We start from the raw sequence: 19030 nt of genomic DNA on the forward strand, positions 1-19030 counted from the left end.
GAAGGGAAAGGGACCTGTATGTGCCAAAATGTTTGTGGAAGCCCTTTTCATAGTGGCTAGAAGCTGGAAGATGAATGGATGTCCATCAATTGGAGAATGGTTGGGTAAATTATGGTATATGAATGTTATGGAATATTATTGTTCTGTAAGAAATGACCAGCAGGAGGAATACAGAGAGGCTTGGAGAGACTTACATCAACTGATGCTGAGTGAAATGAGCAGAACCAGAAGATCATTATTCACTTCAACAATGATACTGTATGAGGATGTATTCTGATGGAAGTGGATATCTTCAACATAGAGAAGAGCTAATCCAATTCCAATTGATGAATGATGGACAGAATCAGCTACATCCAGAAAAGGAACACTGGGAAATGAGTGTAAACTGTTATTTTTACCTTCTGAATCCAATTCTTCCTGTGCAACTAGAAATTCGGTTCTACACACATATATTGTATATAGAATATATTGTAATATATTTAACATGTATAAGACTGCCTGCCATCTGGGGGAGGGGTTGGGGGAGGAAGGGAAAAAATCTGAACGGAAGTAAGTGCAAGAGATAATGTTGTAAAAAATTACCCAGGCATATGTACTGTCAAAAAAAAAAAGTTATAATTATAAAATAAAATTAAAATTAAACAAAAAAAAAAAGAGTGGCTCTCCATCTGCCTTCAACTTGCAAACAGATATTAGTGATATTCTTCCTTAATTTTAGGGCAAAAAGTTTACCCTGACTGTAGTAAATAACTCCTGGGATATACTATTAAAATGCCAGTCAAGGATATTTATTTGGCACTTATGAATTACCCTAGGAGCAGTGGACTTTGATGAGTCTGGAAGACAGAAGGAGGCTAATAACCCCAACAAAACTCTGCCTCACTGAAATACAATTTATGTGTGAATCAAAAGACATCATTTATGCCATTTTACCAATTTTACCTATCTCAAAGTCAAGTGACAATGCAGTTGGTGTCATTATAATGGGATCTGTTGTCACAACCATGAACACAGGTGACCCAGGGCTTAGAATGTTATTTTCTCAAAAGAAGCAGCACATTTGCAGGCCCCTGAATGTCTCAGTAATCTTTTTGAGGGACACTACTGCTTATTTCCTGGAGTAAGAAAGGGGTTAGACAAGGTATTCTGAAAATAATCTACTTCAACCAATTCTGGTATGCTTGCCAAAGCAGGTGGGGATCCCTGCTATCAAAACAAAGAAAAAGTACAAAAACTTTTGTGAAAATGATTTTGCTCACTCTAAGTACATGGAATATGTCCACACTTATGGACAACACAAAAACCAATAAAACTAAAAGACAAATAGCTCTTGTTGTGACCCAACTTAGAAGTTTTCTCCAAATAGCATCCCTGAGTGAAACAAGGCTAGCAAATGAAAACCAGCATATTGAAGTTGAGCCGGATACACATTTTTTTGGAGTGAGTACAATGAAAGAGAATGCCATTAAGCTGTTGCAAGTTTTGCAATCAAAACCAATCTAGTCAACAAGCTTGTATACCTACTGAAGGGAATGAACAATAGACTCATGACAATGCAACTGCCACTTGCAGAAAAGCACCAGGTTGCTATCATCAATACAAACATGCCTACTATATCAAATCCTGATGAGATCAAAGAAAAAAATTTATAAAGACCTGAAGACCTTGATCATCAATGTGACCAAAAAGGGCAAGCATATAAAAATTCTGGGTGACTTTAACACAAGGGTAGGCACAGACTATTAGACAACACATGAAGTCCTTGGGAGGAATGGAGTCCAGCAAGAGAGCAATGGTTATTTACTACTGAAAGCCTCCTCTCCCACTTATCTAAACACAATAAAATTTCATGCATATATCTTCACAGCAAACATATTTAATATACTGTGATGTTGAGGAGAAGAAACTGACCGGATGTGAGTGATTAAAGTGATGTGTTGTAAAGAATGCTGAATTGATCACAGACTTAGCTTCTCTAAGCTAAATATCCATATTCAACAAAAGTGACAGGTCCAAGGAAAAATAACTATCAGAAAACTTAATGTCAATAGATTAGAGTGCTTTGCTGAGCAAGAACAGTTTGTTGAGACAATATGCAATTTGCAACAGTGTAATAGAAAAACAGAAATAGGTAGTTTTCAGAGATTTGGTATGCATTATCGTATTTTCTCATTAGAGCCAGAACACATGCAAACATCAAGATTGGTTTGCCAAATATGATGGAGAAATTCAGAGACTGTTAAATGAAAAAGTGAGAACTTCATAGAATTCATCAGAAGTATATAGTTCATTGGTCACTAAGAAGAAAGCATTTAATTTCATCAAAAGTTAAGTGTGAGCAAAGCTTAGAGACATACAGGATTCTTGGCTCAGTAAGAAGGAAAATGAAATTGACTTATACAGTGATAATAACAATACAAAGCACTTTTATGATGCACAGAACACTATTTATGAGCCAAAGCATAATGGTGTAACTTCAACTACTCAGTGCTGATGAAGCCACATTAAGTGATAAAGATATGATCCTAGCGAGATGGGCTGAACACTTCCAAAGTGTTCTCAACAGACATCATCAATTAATGCTAAAGTCACTGACTTTATACTTAGGTTGAAGTCTGTCCTTCTATAGCTGAATTTCCAAGTGAAAAAGAAATTTTGCTCTTCTTGTGCAGCAAAGTTCCTGGTGCTAATTTTATTCTAGCTGAGATTTACAAGCCAGGGGGTCTACCACTCATACAAAAACTGGAGTCTTTCAGGTTACATGGCAAGAGAAGATTATCCCCCAGAAGTTCAAGGATACCTCCGCTGTCCAATTCTATAAAGATAAAGGAAATAGATTGTCTTGTAACAATCATGGTGAGAGGAGAGGAGAGCTTAATCATTGCTGGCAAAACTCTTTAGCAAGAGTCCTCTTTAATAGACTTCATCTGGAAGATGGTCATCTACCTGACAGCAAGTGGGTCTTCAGGAGGAATCGATTTGAGATGCAGCAAAATATGAAACAGTTCCTGATATTTGTAATTTTGGTCTGAGAACACCAAGAAAATATCACCAATCAGCACCACACCATTCACACATGGAACCAACAGTTACAGCAAATGGAGAACATTAAGTAGAACATTCCAAGCTAATATTGATCTTATCAGTCACAGATGGATTTACTAAATCTTGACTCTAATATAGTGATATCATTTTTGTTCTTTCTGAATAATCACAAAAACACTATTAATTTAGAGATTGGTTACAAATAAATTTTAACAAGTAGAAGAATTTGAAAATAATGGAATCTATGAATGTATTTCTATATTCATCTATCTCAAGATAAGTAAATGGGGGATAGGGATATATACTAAAAAATGGGGTAGAAAGGATTGCTAGAGGAAAGTTTCCAAATGATCTAGAATTTGATCAGAGATTTGAGGGTAAAAGAAGAAAATAATTCTAGCCATGGGGAGCGAGTCTACTGGCTGTGCCAAGTTATGGAGTTGGGAAAGAGAATGTCTTAAAATGGGAAAAAGTAGCTTCAGTTATGTTTAAGTTAAGAAATCAGTGATTAAAAAAACAAACTAGTCTTCTGTTTTACTAGAACCTAGAGTGTATAAAAAAGATGGTAATGGAAATAGAAGGTAGAGAGATTAAGTAGACAGACAAGAGACCCAACAAGATAGGAGTAGAAGATAAAACACTGAATAATATAATGTTTAATGTCAATGATTATAATACTACTCATATGGTGCCTTAAAGTTTGCAAGACACTTTATTTATGTTAACTCATATATATATATATATATATATATATATATATATATATATATATATATATATATATATATATATATATATATATATATATATACACACACACACGCACACATCATATACATATTATATATACATGTAACTATATTATATATATATATATGTAACTATATTATATATATATATATATGAATAAACTCAATTACTCTATTTAAGATCTAAGAGGATCTTAGGCCAAGAAAAGATTGGTAAAATCTCAAGAGAAATCCAGTCCAAGTTCATAAATTAAATCAACAGACAAGTGACAAGGTAGGAATTGTCAATCATGAGATGACCAAGATATCAAACTGAGTTCTTAGAGCCTGTCAGAACAAGAATGGGTTAGCAGCACAGTGTCTGTCACCCTGAGAAGATGGCAGATTCATTCCCTCTCAGAACAGAGACAGGCCACCACTAGGGTCTCTATGATCCTGCTTAGTCTTTCACCTAGTCAACAGGAACTAAGACTAATAACTAAATACTGAAGCTAGGGGCATATTAACTCAGGGGCATATAACAATTGTATTACTGGACCCAAACCAGGATTTGAAGACTTCAAAGACCCCTGAAAATCCAGAAGAAAATAGAACTCAACACCTAAATAATATCCCTCCAAAACTTTTTTAGAATGTGGTCAAACTAAAATGGAAAATTAAGGGAGATGGGAGAAGAGAAATCCTGGGACATCTTACAAAGTGCAATGACAAAAGAACAACTTAAAAACATACCAAATAAAATCTTAAATAATTTTTTAGCTTAAAAAAATTGCTCTCTATAGACAATGTCTATACTCTAAGACAAAAATTTTTGTTCCTCCCTAAATTGGGAATACAATATCAAAGAAAAGATAATGAAAGTGGTCTTTTCTTTAAAAGTATATAACTGCTGTTGATCTTGCTTCTGATGAATGATACCGATACTTGTCAAGGTGATCATGAGAACTAAGGTCAGAACAGAAAATAGTGCAGAGGGAATTGTGTGTTGTAATAACTCAAAAACCCTTCAGCTCTGATTGCTGCTGTCCTGACAATTTTAGAGAAGAACGACCACAAAATCAATAGTGGTAAGGATCAGTAACAGCAGTCTAATTTAAGTGTTAAAAATATTTAATTAATGACTAGCAATGTAATGAAAGCATAAATGAAGTATCCCATTATATTTAAAAATGAATCATTTGATATAAGAGATCCAAGAAATATAAAATTTGTCTTATGTCAACAACTCTTATTTCCTTGTCTTTAGAGTTTTAAAAGTCTTTGATTGTACTTCTTAGAACAGATTATCACTGCAAATAAGTATCAGGATTGTAAAAGACAGACTTACAGATTTTTCAGATGCACAGGATACTTATAAGAAAATTGATCAAGTCACTCAAATACAAAAACTCACAAACAACAAATACAGCAAAACAGAAATCGATTTTTTAAAAATCCTTTCCTGACAATAATGAAATAAAAAATACATTCAATAAAGGAACTTTGAAGAATGAATTAAAAATTTATTGGAAAATAAATAACTAAATTTTGAAGAATTGATGAAGAAATAAATCATTGAAATAATAGAAAATTCCATCAAGGAAAATGCCAATTACAAAATGATATACCAATACTTATGGAATGCAGCTAAATAAAACCTTAAAATAACATATACATGTCTAAATCCTTTTTATCAATAAAAATACTGAAAGCCTAAATCAGTTAATCAGGTATGCAATTAAAAAAAACAAACTTAGAAGAACATTAAATTAAAACACCATATAGTACAAATTCTGAAAAAAATCTAAGAAGAGATTAACAAAATTAGAAACAGCACCCTCACCCAAAAAACAAGATTTCCCCCAACCTCTGAAATCGATAAAACAGACTTTGAAGCTGGTATTAAAAAATATGAAATAGTTAACTAGTCTATTACAAAAAAGAAAATTAGGTATTCATATCCAAAATGAATAAAAAAGCATCAATGTAAAAGAAGTGAAAACAAAGTGAGGGTAAAGGCTACATAATTATTCTTCCTGATTATGTATGTGCCAATGCAGTGATAACATAGATCAATATTTTAAAAATATATAAAACATCTAGGTTAGCAACAAAATAGACTGTTTATGTAATTTAATATCAGGAAAAGAAATTGGTCATGTCAAAAATAATTTCCCAAGGAAAAATTCTCCAGAATTGTTGATATATATAAGTGAAGATTAAATATTCAAAGAACTGATTTCAATTGTTTGCAAAAATAGAGGGGAAAAAGAAACTCTTCCAAAATCCTTCTGTATTTAAAAAAATATAGTCTTTATGCCTAAATCAAAAAGAGATAAAGAAAGAAAAATATTTATCTAAAAATAAAAGCAAACTATAATAAATATGTATGGGTGTATATAACTGGACAAAGATAGGTCTTTCGAAAAAGATGAGGGATAAGATAAGCCTGTCTTTCATCATTACTATTAATTTACATGGTGCTATAGCAATAAGAAAACAGAAACAAAAGCAAGAAACAAATATGGAGAGATCTTTTTCAGATGATGTTATTGTGTTCTTAGAAAACATCAAGGGGTCAAATAAAACTAATTTAAACAATTAATTAAAAGAATTTCAGCAAAGCTGCAAAATACACAATAAATTCACATTACAGAATTTCCACAGTATTACCCAAAAAACTCAAATTGAATATATAGAAAAATTTCTTTAAAAATAACTACAGAATGCTTGTGGCCAAAAATGTCATGTCCAGCAAACAGCATAATATTGAATGGGATGGAAAAAAGGACATTCAATGAACTTGCAGATTTTCAGGACTTTGATTCAACCAAAATTGAATTTAATAGAAAATCTAAAATACAAGAGCCAACATCAACGATTAATTTCAAGGGTCTCATAAGGACAAACTGTTTTATGTTTTATACTTGGAAATATAAACCATATGTTTCACAATGATATCAGTAATTGGGTAGTTCAAAAGAAAGATTGGGGCAGATCTGACTCTAGAAAGCCAAAACTGTTTAGAAAAAGGTAAAAACAATAATTACGTTATAGGAATGAGGTGCAGAGGAAGAACTACAGAGAGGTATTACATGGGAAAGGAGGTCTGGTAGTTTTGAAAACTTACATAAAGAATGAGTTAAAAAGGAACCATATACACACACATACCATGAAGGGTATATAGCACCCTTCAAAATCTATAAAGAAATATGGGAAAGATAATAGGATAAAGTTGGGTATAGAAGGGTGTTTAGAGTGATAAAAGAGTGGTATCAAGGTCCGTAGATTAATGGGAATGGGAGAAAGAAGGGGAGAAGATAAAGGAAGGATCCATAGGCAGGGGGAGGTTAAGTAATAGGGAGGCAAGATAAGGAGTAGAACTAAAGTAGAAGAGTTAGGTGGGATAGGAAAGAAGAGATACACACAAACATAATAATAATGATCAGGAATAGAATTTATTAGGGTAAAAAAGGATCTCTAATAATCATTGATCTCAGACAAAATCAAACTTAAAGATTCAATTAAGAGAGAAATCAACACTACATGTCAGCTAAATTAATATTGCTTTAGATACATATCTATATGTGTGTAAATGTGTATATGTATGCAGGTAGGTTTTGTATGTGTACATATAAATCTATGTATGTGTGTGGGTCTGTCTGTCTGTATATATGTAAATCTCTATATGTATATATACACATATATTATATATATATGATCCTTAGAAATATATCCATGCTTAACTGTAGCCTAATTGGAGGAGGATGGGAAAAGGGATGAAAGGGGAAAAAAAAAATAAAGTAAAAAGTAGACAGCAAAAAACAAACAAACAAACAAACAAATCTACTATAAGGAAGCAAAGAAAATGTGGACAGTCATGAATATAATGTCTTCTATTATAATATGATTTCTTGAAATGTAAATTTATTGTTTCTTTTTTTTGAATCTTCTCTGATGTCTGCTGTGCAAATGGCATTTAAATTGTTTTCTTTTTTCTGTCTTTTTTTCTATTTTGTTTTTTCTTCCTTTGTATTTAGTTATAATATTTTAAAAATATATATAAAATGTATAAAATAAATGGGAATTTATCTACCAAAATATGTAAGGGAATTATGTGAACACAGCTATAAAATACTTCATCAAAATAAAGATTTAAATAATTGGAGAAATATTCACTGTTCTGGGGTAAGTTTGGCCAATATAATAAGATAGAACGCTACCTAAATTACCTAAATTAACTGACTTATTCAATGCTATATCATTCCCACTACCAAAGGACTCTTTTATAAAGCTAGAAAAATAAATGATGAAATTCATCTGGAAGAACAAAGATCTAGAACATAAAGGGAAGCAGTACAAATTTCAAACAATAATCATTAAACTTATTATTATAATATTAATATAATATAAATAATATTATTATTTTTTAGTTCTAATTTTAAAATAGGTAAATTAGTGGAATGTATTTGGTATGTAACATATAAAAAGAAAATATATAATAGTATAATGTGAGATTAAAAATAAAGGGATAAATCATCAAAAAATTCACTGAGCAAGGAAGACATAACTTTTGTGATTATGGACAAGGAAAGAGTTGATGACCAAATAGCAGATGAAGAAGATCACAGAAGAAAAAAATGAAAACTTTTTAGTACATAAAATTGAAATTATTTTGCAAAAATAAAACCACAGCACTTAAAACTAGAAAACAAACACGTATCTGGTAAAATATCTTAACAATAAGTTTCTCTGATATCAAAAAGTCTTATACCCAATATATATAAGGAACTGATTAAAATTTTAAGAACAAGATCTATTCTCTAACAGATATGAGATAAAGGAAAACAAGCAGTTTTCTAAGAAAGAATTCTAATATATCAATGACAGTCTGAAATAGAGAAATGTACAACAAAGAATCTTTTAAAATGTCCATTTATGCCCATCAGCCTCACAAAGGAAAATGAAAAATACTGAAGAGATATAGAAAAACAAGTACATGGATTGTTGTAGAGCTTTAAACTTTTTCAGCTGCTGTGGAAAACAATTCAGAACTACATCTTGTCTCCCATTCCTTTCATTGTGCCTTTCTTCCACCAAAAAATCCCAATAACAACAAAATTAAAACTAGATTTTTTTTTTCATGTCCTTTGACCCAACCATACCAACCCTAGACTCAGGTGCAAAAATATCTATAGCAATTTTTTTTAGAGATAACAAAGACCTGGAAACTAAGTTTTTTTTCTATTTAAAAATATTCAAAACAAGTTATATACATATAATGAAATATTATTGTGCTAAAATAAAATGATAAATTAGTCAGTTTCAGAAAAGCCTGGGAAGAATTTAAGAACTAATGCAGAATGAAGCAAACAGAATCATCAGAGTAATTTATGTACTAATAATATCATTGATTGAACTGATAATTCTGTCGATAAAAGTATAAACTACAATTCCAAAACCTGAATTTACTACTCCTGACAGAGAAGTTTCAAGAAGCAGAGTGAGATATTTTTATTTATTCACTTGTTCCAACAGGTAAACAGATGAAGTATTTCAGGCATTCAGAAAAGTGGGAACAGAGGCACAAAGGTGAGAAAGGTTTAGAAAAATAAGACATAAAACTGGAGGCAACAGTGCAAAGTAGTTATAATAAAGTGTATTATGGGGCCAGACATGGACATAAGTTCAAGGAATACAAATAATAAGACAAAAATGAAACAGTCTCCACCCTCAAGGAATTCACAGGCTATTAAGGTAGTAAGCATATACATATGTAAATACATGCATAATATATAATAAGCAATTAATAATAATAAATAATAATAAAAAAGTAATTTTGGGAGGCAGAACTAATAACTAGGAAGATTAGTAAAGACTTCCAGAAGATAATATTGAAACCAAGCCTTGAAGGAAGTAAAAGATCTAAATATATAGATGAGCAGCTAGAACATTCCAAACATGGGAGATTAGTACAAAAACAAAAGTGCATGAGATAGAATGCCATATGAAAAACAGGTAGGAGGTCAGTCTGGTTGGATAACAGATGATGTAAAAAAGTTGGATTGGAGTTAGAATGAAAAGAGTTTTAAATCATAAAAGCAAACAGGATTTTGTAATTTAGAGTTCAGACAATGAGAGATCAATGAAAATTTCTGTGTATGGAGGATGGGGAGTGAGAATAATTCCAAAATACTCTCCATAATGGCTGAATTAATTCAATTTACAGAGAGTACATTAATGTACCTCTTTTCCCATACTCCCTCCAAAATTTGTCATTTTCCCTAATGCTACATACATGATTTTAAACCACTTAGTCTTTATTAATGCACAAATCTAGTCTTGCTAGATATTTGCATAAGAATAGTTTTTCTTTTTTTCCCCCAAATTTATTTTATTTAAAGAAACAAATGAGGAAAAAACAAAAACAAAAAGGAAACAAAACAAAATTAAACAAAGAGAACATTGTCATATATACAACCAATACCAGTTCAAGAAAGTATATATAATTAATATAATTTCTTCTACATGTGTGTGTATGTATATATACATACACACACATGTAGAAGAAATTATATTCATGAGTCCATCTTTTTCTTTACTTCTTTGTAAATTGTTCTTTTGTTTTCTGCTGTGCACCTTTTTTTACTTTATTCTTTTTCCCCCCTTTCATCCCCGTCCCTCACCAACCCCAAGAAGGCTATAGTTAAGAAAGCATTTATTTATATATACATATGTAGATATATACATACACATACTTCCATCCTTAGGCACACACACATCCTTCCTATCCCTGCTGGGGATTTTGATCCTTTGCTTTAATTCTGCTTCTAACTTGCCTTGCTATTACTTAACCTCCTTTACTTTAATTCTGCTCCTAACTTGCCTTGCTATTACTTAACCTCCTTTGCTTTAATTCTGCTCCTAACTTGCCTTGCTATTACTTAACCTCCCCTCACTCATGGATCCTTCCCTTGTCTTCTTCCCTGCCCACCCACCCCTCACCCCACTTTTTAAAAAAATAGATTCTGGAGGGTGCTATACCTTTCATAATATAAATGTAGTGTTGTCTATTTAACCCATTCCTGATGTGAGCCCTCCTCCCAGTTCTAATATCTCTGTCTCTATGCTTTCTCTGCACCTCATTTGTATGACATAATAGCAATTTTTACCTTACCTCTGCCCTAGTCTTTCTTTTGAGCTGTTGTATTGCTGATGTCAATCTTAAACATATGCCAGAACCCCGACTGCCTCACCTCAAAATGCAAAATACCAAAAAAAAGAAAAGAAAAGAGCACTATATGCTATAAATTTCCCATGTTTAAAAACAAAACAAAACAAAACAAACAAACAAAAAAAACACACACACAACAAAAACCAAAAAAAACATAAACAATGTATACAAGTCCTTGAAATCACTCTTTGATATTGGCTCTTATTGACAGAAAGTCCTGAAAGTCTGTAACTTTATTGAAAGTTCAATATTATAGATAATTTTGCTGAATGTTATTTTTGACTGCAGGCCTAGTTCTTTTGACTGTTGGTAGATATGATTCTGGGTCTTTTATTAGGGTTGCTAATAAGTCCTGTACAATTCTAATTGTAGCTCCCATGTACCAGGAATTGTTCTTTTTTTTTTTCCTTGTTTCTTGTAAAATGATCACTTTGATCTGGGAGTTATGAAATTTGGCAATAATATTCCTATGTGTTTTCCACAAAGGATCTCAGTGAAATGGTGATCATTTTTTCTACTTCTACTTTTGCCTCATGTTCTATCACTCTAGGACAATATTTCTTGCATTACTGTGTCAAAGTCCTTTTCTTGGTCACAACTTTCAGGCAGTTCAATTATTCTTAGTTTTTCTCTTCTTTATCTATTCTCCAGATCTGTCATTTTTCTTATATTTCACATGCTGTGCTATATATTCATTCTTCATAATCTTTCTTATTATTTCTTGGTCTCTCATACCTTCACTGGGTTCCCCTTACCCAATTCTAATTTTCAAAAAGTTATTTTCCTTTTTTGAGACTCTATATCTTTTCTAGTTGGTTAACTTTTTTTTCATAATCTTTTTGTTTTCTTGGATGTTTTTGTTGTTAGTTGGTTGTTTACTTTTTCCCCAATGTTTCTCATTTGACTTCTAAATTCTTTGAGTTCTTATTCTCTCTGGGTAGGGAGCATTTCATATTATTCTTTAGAGTAGCCTTTTTTTTTTTTTTTAAATTTCAAGGTCCTCCTCTGAAGATGAATCCCAGTTTTTCCTATTCCCATAGTATGTTTCTATGGTGAGGTTCTTTTTTCTTTATCAACTCAGTTATTGTTGTTGGTTTTTTGTTTTTTGTTTTTTTAACAAGAGGTCTACTCTTAGGGTAGGAGGAATAGTGTCCCTGGCTTCACTTCAGGTCTCTCCCCTGATCAGGAATCCCAAATCAAAAGCTCCACTATCCAGCAAGTGCCCACAACCAAGAATGTCCATGTCCCATGGTCTCTGTAATCATAGGTGTTCTGGTTCCTTCTCTCCCAGGGCCACAACCTGCAGCACAGCTGGGCCTGCTTTTCCTAAATAGCCAAGGTTCACTCAGTCTCCAGGACTCAAAACACAACTGGACAGTCAGAGAGGTGAAAGTCTCTGTGGTTCCTGTGATGTTCCTGCCATACCCAGCTCATTCAAGAGATCCCTACTTGGTGTTTCTGGGAAACTAGTTCAGAGATTTGTGCACTTAACTTGGGTGGATCCTGGGTCCTGGGTCTTTCTTTGGATTTCCTCTCTTTCTTCCTTATCTTCTCTGGTTATATCAAGAGGACCCCTGTTCTACCCCAAATCTGCATGATTTTTCACAAGTCTATGTTCTCCCTGAGGCGCCAATTTGTTCTATTTGTGGGTGAAATCAGGAGAACTTACGTACTCTGCTATCGTCCCAGAATCCTTTACAAGAATAATTTTTTTTGTAGGCTTGCAGTGACAGTGTGCAATTCTAATCTGTTGGCTAATATACATTAAATACTAAGGCCAGACTCTGTAAGAATAATGCTTCTATAATTTCTAGTGGCAATAATGTGTTCTTGAATTGCTATCATAAGCATTTGTATTTCTATAGACAAATTTGTAACCAGTAATTTGTTAGATGCTTCTTTTTTGCTAAATTTTTTATCATATAGTTCATATGGAAATCACCCATTTTAAATCCTACTCCTTAATTTTTACATTAAATCTGATGGTATGTGCCTATTGTTAAGTTTTTACTATCAATCACTATGATATCTGACTATTCTAAAAGTATTTCTGTAAGATTTTAATATATGCTCCAATAATTGTACAAAACAACATGAACTCTGCCAAAATTGGCAAATTATTTTGGACTGTTTAGATAAATTGTTTGGCAAACAACAAAAGCCTTTTTATTGTTTTATCACTTCTATTTTTGTCTATTTTCAAGGTCATCATAATCTTTAATAAAACTTTTCAGCAAGTGGAATATTAATATTTCTGATTTATTTCATTGTATCCTTTTTTTTTTATTCTTGTTGTAGTTTGTCTTTCATTCTCAAAGAGGACCATGACTTCAAGGAGGTGATGTCATGACATGCAAGTTAACCAGATTTAAGTGAGGGAAGGCTGCTTCACTTTCTTCACCAGTGCCATCTGGGTCCAGTGGCAGGATACAAATGAAAAAGTGGAGATGGCCCTGGAGGCAGCAGAAGACCTTGCCCTTTTTTAAGCTAAGGTCTTCTTGACCAGGTAATATCCATTCAGTGATTAAAGCTAAGTAAGAATTGAGACAAAAAAATGTCCTCTTACTATTAAAAAAAAAAAAGTCACATATAATTTTTATTTCATTTGTTAGGTATCTATATTTTGAAGTCTTTTTATTCCATGTAGTTAAGACATTACAACTACTGGCAAGAAAACATCTATTAAAAATATTGCTCATATGCTTTTACTGATCAAAGTTATATTCAGGTGACTAAGGGCAACAGCTATATTTGTGATATTCACTCAACATCCATATGGCTAATTTGCTGAATTGTCAAGGATAATTTGAGTTCTATTTTTGTAATCTGAAAATTTATTATCTGCCAGTCCATGCTAGATAACAAAATTTGGGAGTTTAATTCTAATAACTATATTATTGTAATCACAAGTTAGAATTTGCTAGATAGATAAATAATTTTTTTGGTAGAATACTGTGAGGTATATTTCTTGAAAAAAAAATCTTTATGATTGGAAATTAAGAATATATCAATTGGGGGAATAGCTAAGCAAATTGTGCTATATAATAGAATATTATAGTGCTATAAAAAAATCACAAGCAAGATAATTTCAGAAAGACTTACATGAACTGATGAGTAGTGAAGTAAATAGAACCAAGAGCATGTTATGCCCAATAACAGCAATATTGTTCAATGAATAAACAATGACTTGTCTATTCTCAGCAACACAATGATCCAAGACAATTGCAAAGGAGTATGGTAAAGCATACTATCCTACTCCACAGAAAGAACTGATATTGATTGAATTACAGACTGAAGCATGCTGTTTTTCATTTTCTTTCAGCTTTTTTTTTCATTTTATTCAAGCTATCTTGTACAAAATGACTAATAATAACTGCACATGTATAACCTACATCTGATTGCTTACCATTTCAGGGAGGGAGGGGAAAGTGAAAAAGGGACTGACATAATTTGGAACTCAAAACTTTAAATAAAAATGTTTTGAAAAATTGGGGGAGGGGAGAAGAAAAAGTCTTCTTAAAAGTCCAATCTCTTTAAGGCTGATCCTACATTTCTGATTGTGGTTACCTGGCACTAATTATATAATAATTATCTCAATTTCTATAATATTCCTACAGCTCAGGTATTTGTTAAGTATTTGTTAAATGAGCTAAGTTTATGAAGGTATTTCTTAATTTTACTTGTTATATTTTAAATATTTCTATATGTTCAATTTGGATAGAAACGTTTTTTAATAACATTTGATAATCCAATGCTATGTGCCTGTTATCAAGTAACTATTGCTCAGTGAAGTGATAGTCACTCGTTCCTAAAGTATTTCTGTAAATTTTCAACTTAACACATGCTCCAAGAATATCTGCCAATTATTTTTTGTGGTGTTAAGATGGTACAGTGAAGAAAGGACTGAACCTGGAAATAGAAAAATGTGATTTCAAAATCAGCCTTGAACACTTAATAGCTATGTGACTTTGGACAAATCACTTAAACTCTGCCTTCCTCAATTTCCTCAACTGTAAAAATGAGAATCATTTCCTCTTTTCTCACGGGGTGATTGTGAGGATCAAATGAAATAATATTTATAAAGCATCCAACAAAGTGACTGGCACATAGTAAGTGCATGTTCCCTTTCCCTGCTCCTTTCACTTGTCTTTTAGAGAGGAAATGTCAATTTCTTTACAGCTGTCTTATGCTGATAAGCTCTCTATTTTGTATGTGAAATTATTAGTATACTTTGTAAATTGACTACAATCCATTTTACATTTTAAAAAAATGTATGCATATTTAGATCTGTATGGGTTAAGTATTAATTACTTTAAATGAGAACTTTCTATTTAGATTTGATTTAAAGTTACCAGTACATTAATGTATTTAGACAGAACTTTCTCCTGATAGCTTGCCTGGACAAAACTAACATGTGCATAAGCAGTGTCTTTGTTTATCGCTCCATTGAAACCCTGGATTCAACCTTCAGTTTATATCTTTTCTTGGTGCATAAATTTATTAAGTCCTAATAACATATTAATTTCCTTGGAGAAATGATATGAAAGAGCTGTGTGTTTTTGGAAAAGTCATCTAGCTGGATGTCATCTATGTATAACAAGTCATTTTTTTGGTTCATTTTCCTCTGAATTTAGAGGGCATACTAACTATTTAAGAAAGATGATGTTGGATTAAAGGGTTAGCAAACCCATAATGGGATAAACTATTTCGAATAAAAATGCTGGAATATTATATGCTCTTGATAATACTAGCAATTTCCAAAGAATACAATTTTCTAGACACCGAATACTATGATGTTCTGAATATAGTTAATTCTACTTGGCATATTTTTAGGCTACAAATACACCTCAAACGTAGAACTGAGTCAAAATTTTAATGTTAAAAAAGGCAAAGCAAATATAACTTGTTTGAATAACTTAATCAATAATTACTACATCAACAATTAGTTGCACTTTGTAGCCCATTTTCTGGCAAATTCTTTTTGTTTTGCAGCTGATAAATTTTCTTAATGTTTAGGTTTTATGTTGTTTTAGACAGAAGATATGAATGTGTCGTATAAAAGCCATAACTAGCAAATATTTAGAGGGATCATTGCTTTTCTCATCTTATGGTATTAGATCTCTGATCTGAGGTATTGTGTTAAGAAAGATAAAATGTTAGGCCTGTGTATGAGGAAGCTGGCAAAGTACATATAATATAATTTATGTAACAATATGAGGCACTTGAGCTAATAAAGAAGGGTCAATTATACAGATTTATAGAAGGTAGTGTTTATTAACTATATCCCACTAGAACTGTGAAAGACTGATTATCACCTTTAAAATATATTACATGGAGGAATGCAGTTTAAAATACAACAATATCATATTCCTTTCCCATGAGTATTGGGTCAAGGTCTACACAACTTCCTGAATAATCTAGTCCTAAGGCACCACTCTTATAACAGAGTAAGCCCACTTAAACAAAAAAATGAACCTTCAATAGGTTCCTATTATTTAAGAAGTAAAGTCAAACTTTAAAAAACTGACTACAATGTACTTTTCCAGTTTTCTTTTAGAGCATCGATTTTTAATCTGTTCCAGTCAAATTGAATTACTTACCATTCCAAAGATTATTTACCAAAGAATGGAATAAGAGACTTAAGTCAAAGAGAAACTCATGAGTATGGTTGCTGTTTCATTTATTTCTCATCCTTGTTTAGTCAGTTACTTCACTAAGGACTCAAATGAAAAATGCCCAATGAGCTCTCTCCATGAAATGAAATGTATATGGAGGAGAGTATTTGATAGTATATCCGTCAGTATGCCAACACCTTCCAAGATGAGTCAATATTAATAAAGCTGAAAAGATTCCAGGGTGCTCAACTTTACTGTTATGCCATAATACCAAGCAGAAATACAGAAATTGCCTCACCAATTTGTAAATCAACTGAATTAACTTGAGATAAAATAATCTCCTTATTGGTTGGGAAATAAAAATTTTTTTAATCTTTTCCTAGCTATACACCTTTTCATCTGTCAACATTTGGTCCAACATAAAACAGCTGCTTTTAGCAGATATCCTTATTATGATTCCAGATGATTATAGTTTACAATTTGCATCTCATTTTGTGTCATACTGACGTATTAAAAAAACAAAACAAAACAAAACAAAAAAACACCCTTCCAGCTTTTCCAGAAATTGGGATTAGGGAGATTGATCTATAATAATAACAAAAACAATAACAAAAATAACTAAAACTTTTACTAACAATAATACCTATACTTTATGTACTTTATCACAATAACTCTGTGAGGTAGATATTATTATCACCTCCATTTTACAAATAAAGAAACAAAGGTGAGGAAAGGTTGATTTGCCCAGGTTTACACAGATAAGTAAATATCTGAAGGGGATTTGAATTCAGATTTTCTGAATGATGAATCCAGAACAGTTTCCACTAAAATATCTATTTACCTAATGTAGTCTATATAATTTGACATGAAGCTATTTCAGATTCTATCTCATGATACTAAAGTTGTTGTCTTATGTCTCCTACTTAACAGCCTTATTGCCTTAGGTAAGAAACTTTAACATCCCTGATTCTACTTCTAAAATGAGGTTAACAACATCTATCCCATGCATTATTATGTGCACTGTACATATGAAATAAGAATGGATATGGGTATACTCTCTCCAATTAAAAATGTTATGTAAAGAGAGTGAGTTCAGGAAATGCTTGTTGATAAAATATTACTCTGTCACATGGACACACATATATAGACCCACATAGACTCACCCTACACACCTCAAACTACCAGTGTGGGAAGAAAGGAGTTTTTATGAGTAAAAACTATATAAAATATATCTTCAATTTTCATGTTTTGGCTAACGTAGAAGTTGACTGTAAGCTATCTGAAAATGTCACAAAAAGAAATACAATCTAGCTAAGCAGGATTTTCATATGAAGCTCCAGGTTTTAAGTATTAAAAGAGAAAACCCAATTAATTAGCTATCACAGAAAGGATGAAAACAATATATATTATACATAAATACATATATGCTAACAAATAAACTTGCATATATTTTTTTCTTGTTGATGTCATTATTGGGGAGAAACACAATTTGTGTATATAATATTTAAAATGAATTGTTGAGGGCAGTAGAGTCAAACTCAAACAGAAAATAGAAACAGGGTCCATATGACCACCCCCAGTCATATAATAACAATATGTTCTATTGTATTTGTTATTTTTAAAAACATTTGCCAGTTACATTTTAATTTTGTTCTATTATACTTAGGACTTCATGTTGAAAACTTCGGGTTAGGAGATTTCCTAATCCCCCTTTAAAACTAAGTGAATTAAGTTCAATAAGAAGAGATTTCATTGACATCTTCAAATTTAAGAATTCCATTACTGACCTTGAAATTCAGAGAAGAAAAATCAGTGTGATGTAATAGAAAAAGCACTGAACTTGAACACTGAGTTCAAATGTAAACTCTCTAAACTTATTATCTGTGAAACTTTAGGAAGGTCACTCAACCACTAAGAACTCAGTTTCCTAACCTATAAAATAAAGAGGCAGGATCAGATAACCAGCAAGATATATATTTCTGTCAGTCTAAAAATTATTATGGGATAATGCCAATTAAAGAACATTTCATAAAGAATATGGTAGAAAAGAAAAAATGAGCAAAGTTTTAAGATCAACATGAGTATTCATGTACAGAGGAAAAAGCTTGGTGCTGTATGTGTAGAAAACAAAAAGAGTTGGTCTAAGAAGAATGGAAGATTGGGGGAGTATTAAAAAAACTGGAATGACTACATACAGATAGTCCATTCTATGGACAGCTGAAATACTGGTGTGGTGTTTTTAAATTCAATGTAGTAAATATTAGGAAAGCACTCTAAAATTTCAAGTTGTGTTTTAAGAAAATTGTTAAATGATACACACAAAATAATGGAATATATCACCTTAGACTGACCAGAAATAACTGAAGTGATAAAATCACTAATATGCAATTATAATTAGCAACTAACAT

At 31.9% G+C, this 19030-nt stretch overlaps 1 protein-coding gene across 4 annotated transcripts in view; it reads right to left on the bottom strand.

The window, feature by feature from the left end:
• Positions 1 to 19030, bottom strand: part of ATP9B (ATPase phospholipid transporting 9B (putative)) — a 448624-nt gene that overhangs the window by 219919 nt on the left and 209675 nt on the right. The gene's annotated exons all lie outside the window — the stretch shown is intronic.

This window comes from Sminthopsis crassicaudata, chromosome 1 (genome assembly GCF_048593235.1).
Source record: "Sminthopsis crassicaudata isolate SCR6 chromosome 1, ASM4859323v1, whole genome shotgun sequence".
In the NCBI taxonomy this organism is placed as follows: domain Eukaryota; kingdom Metazoa; phylum Chordata; class Mammalia; order Dasyuromorphia; family Dasyuridae; genus Sminthopsis; species Sminthopsis crassicaudata.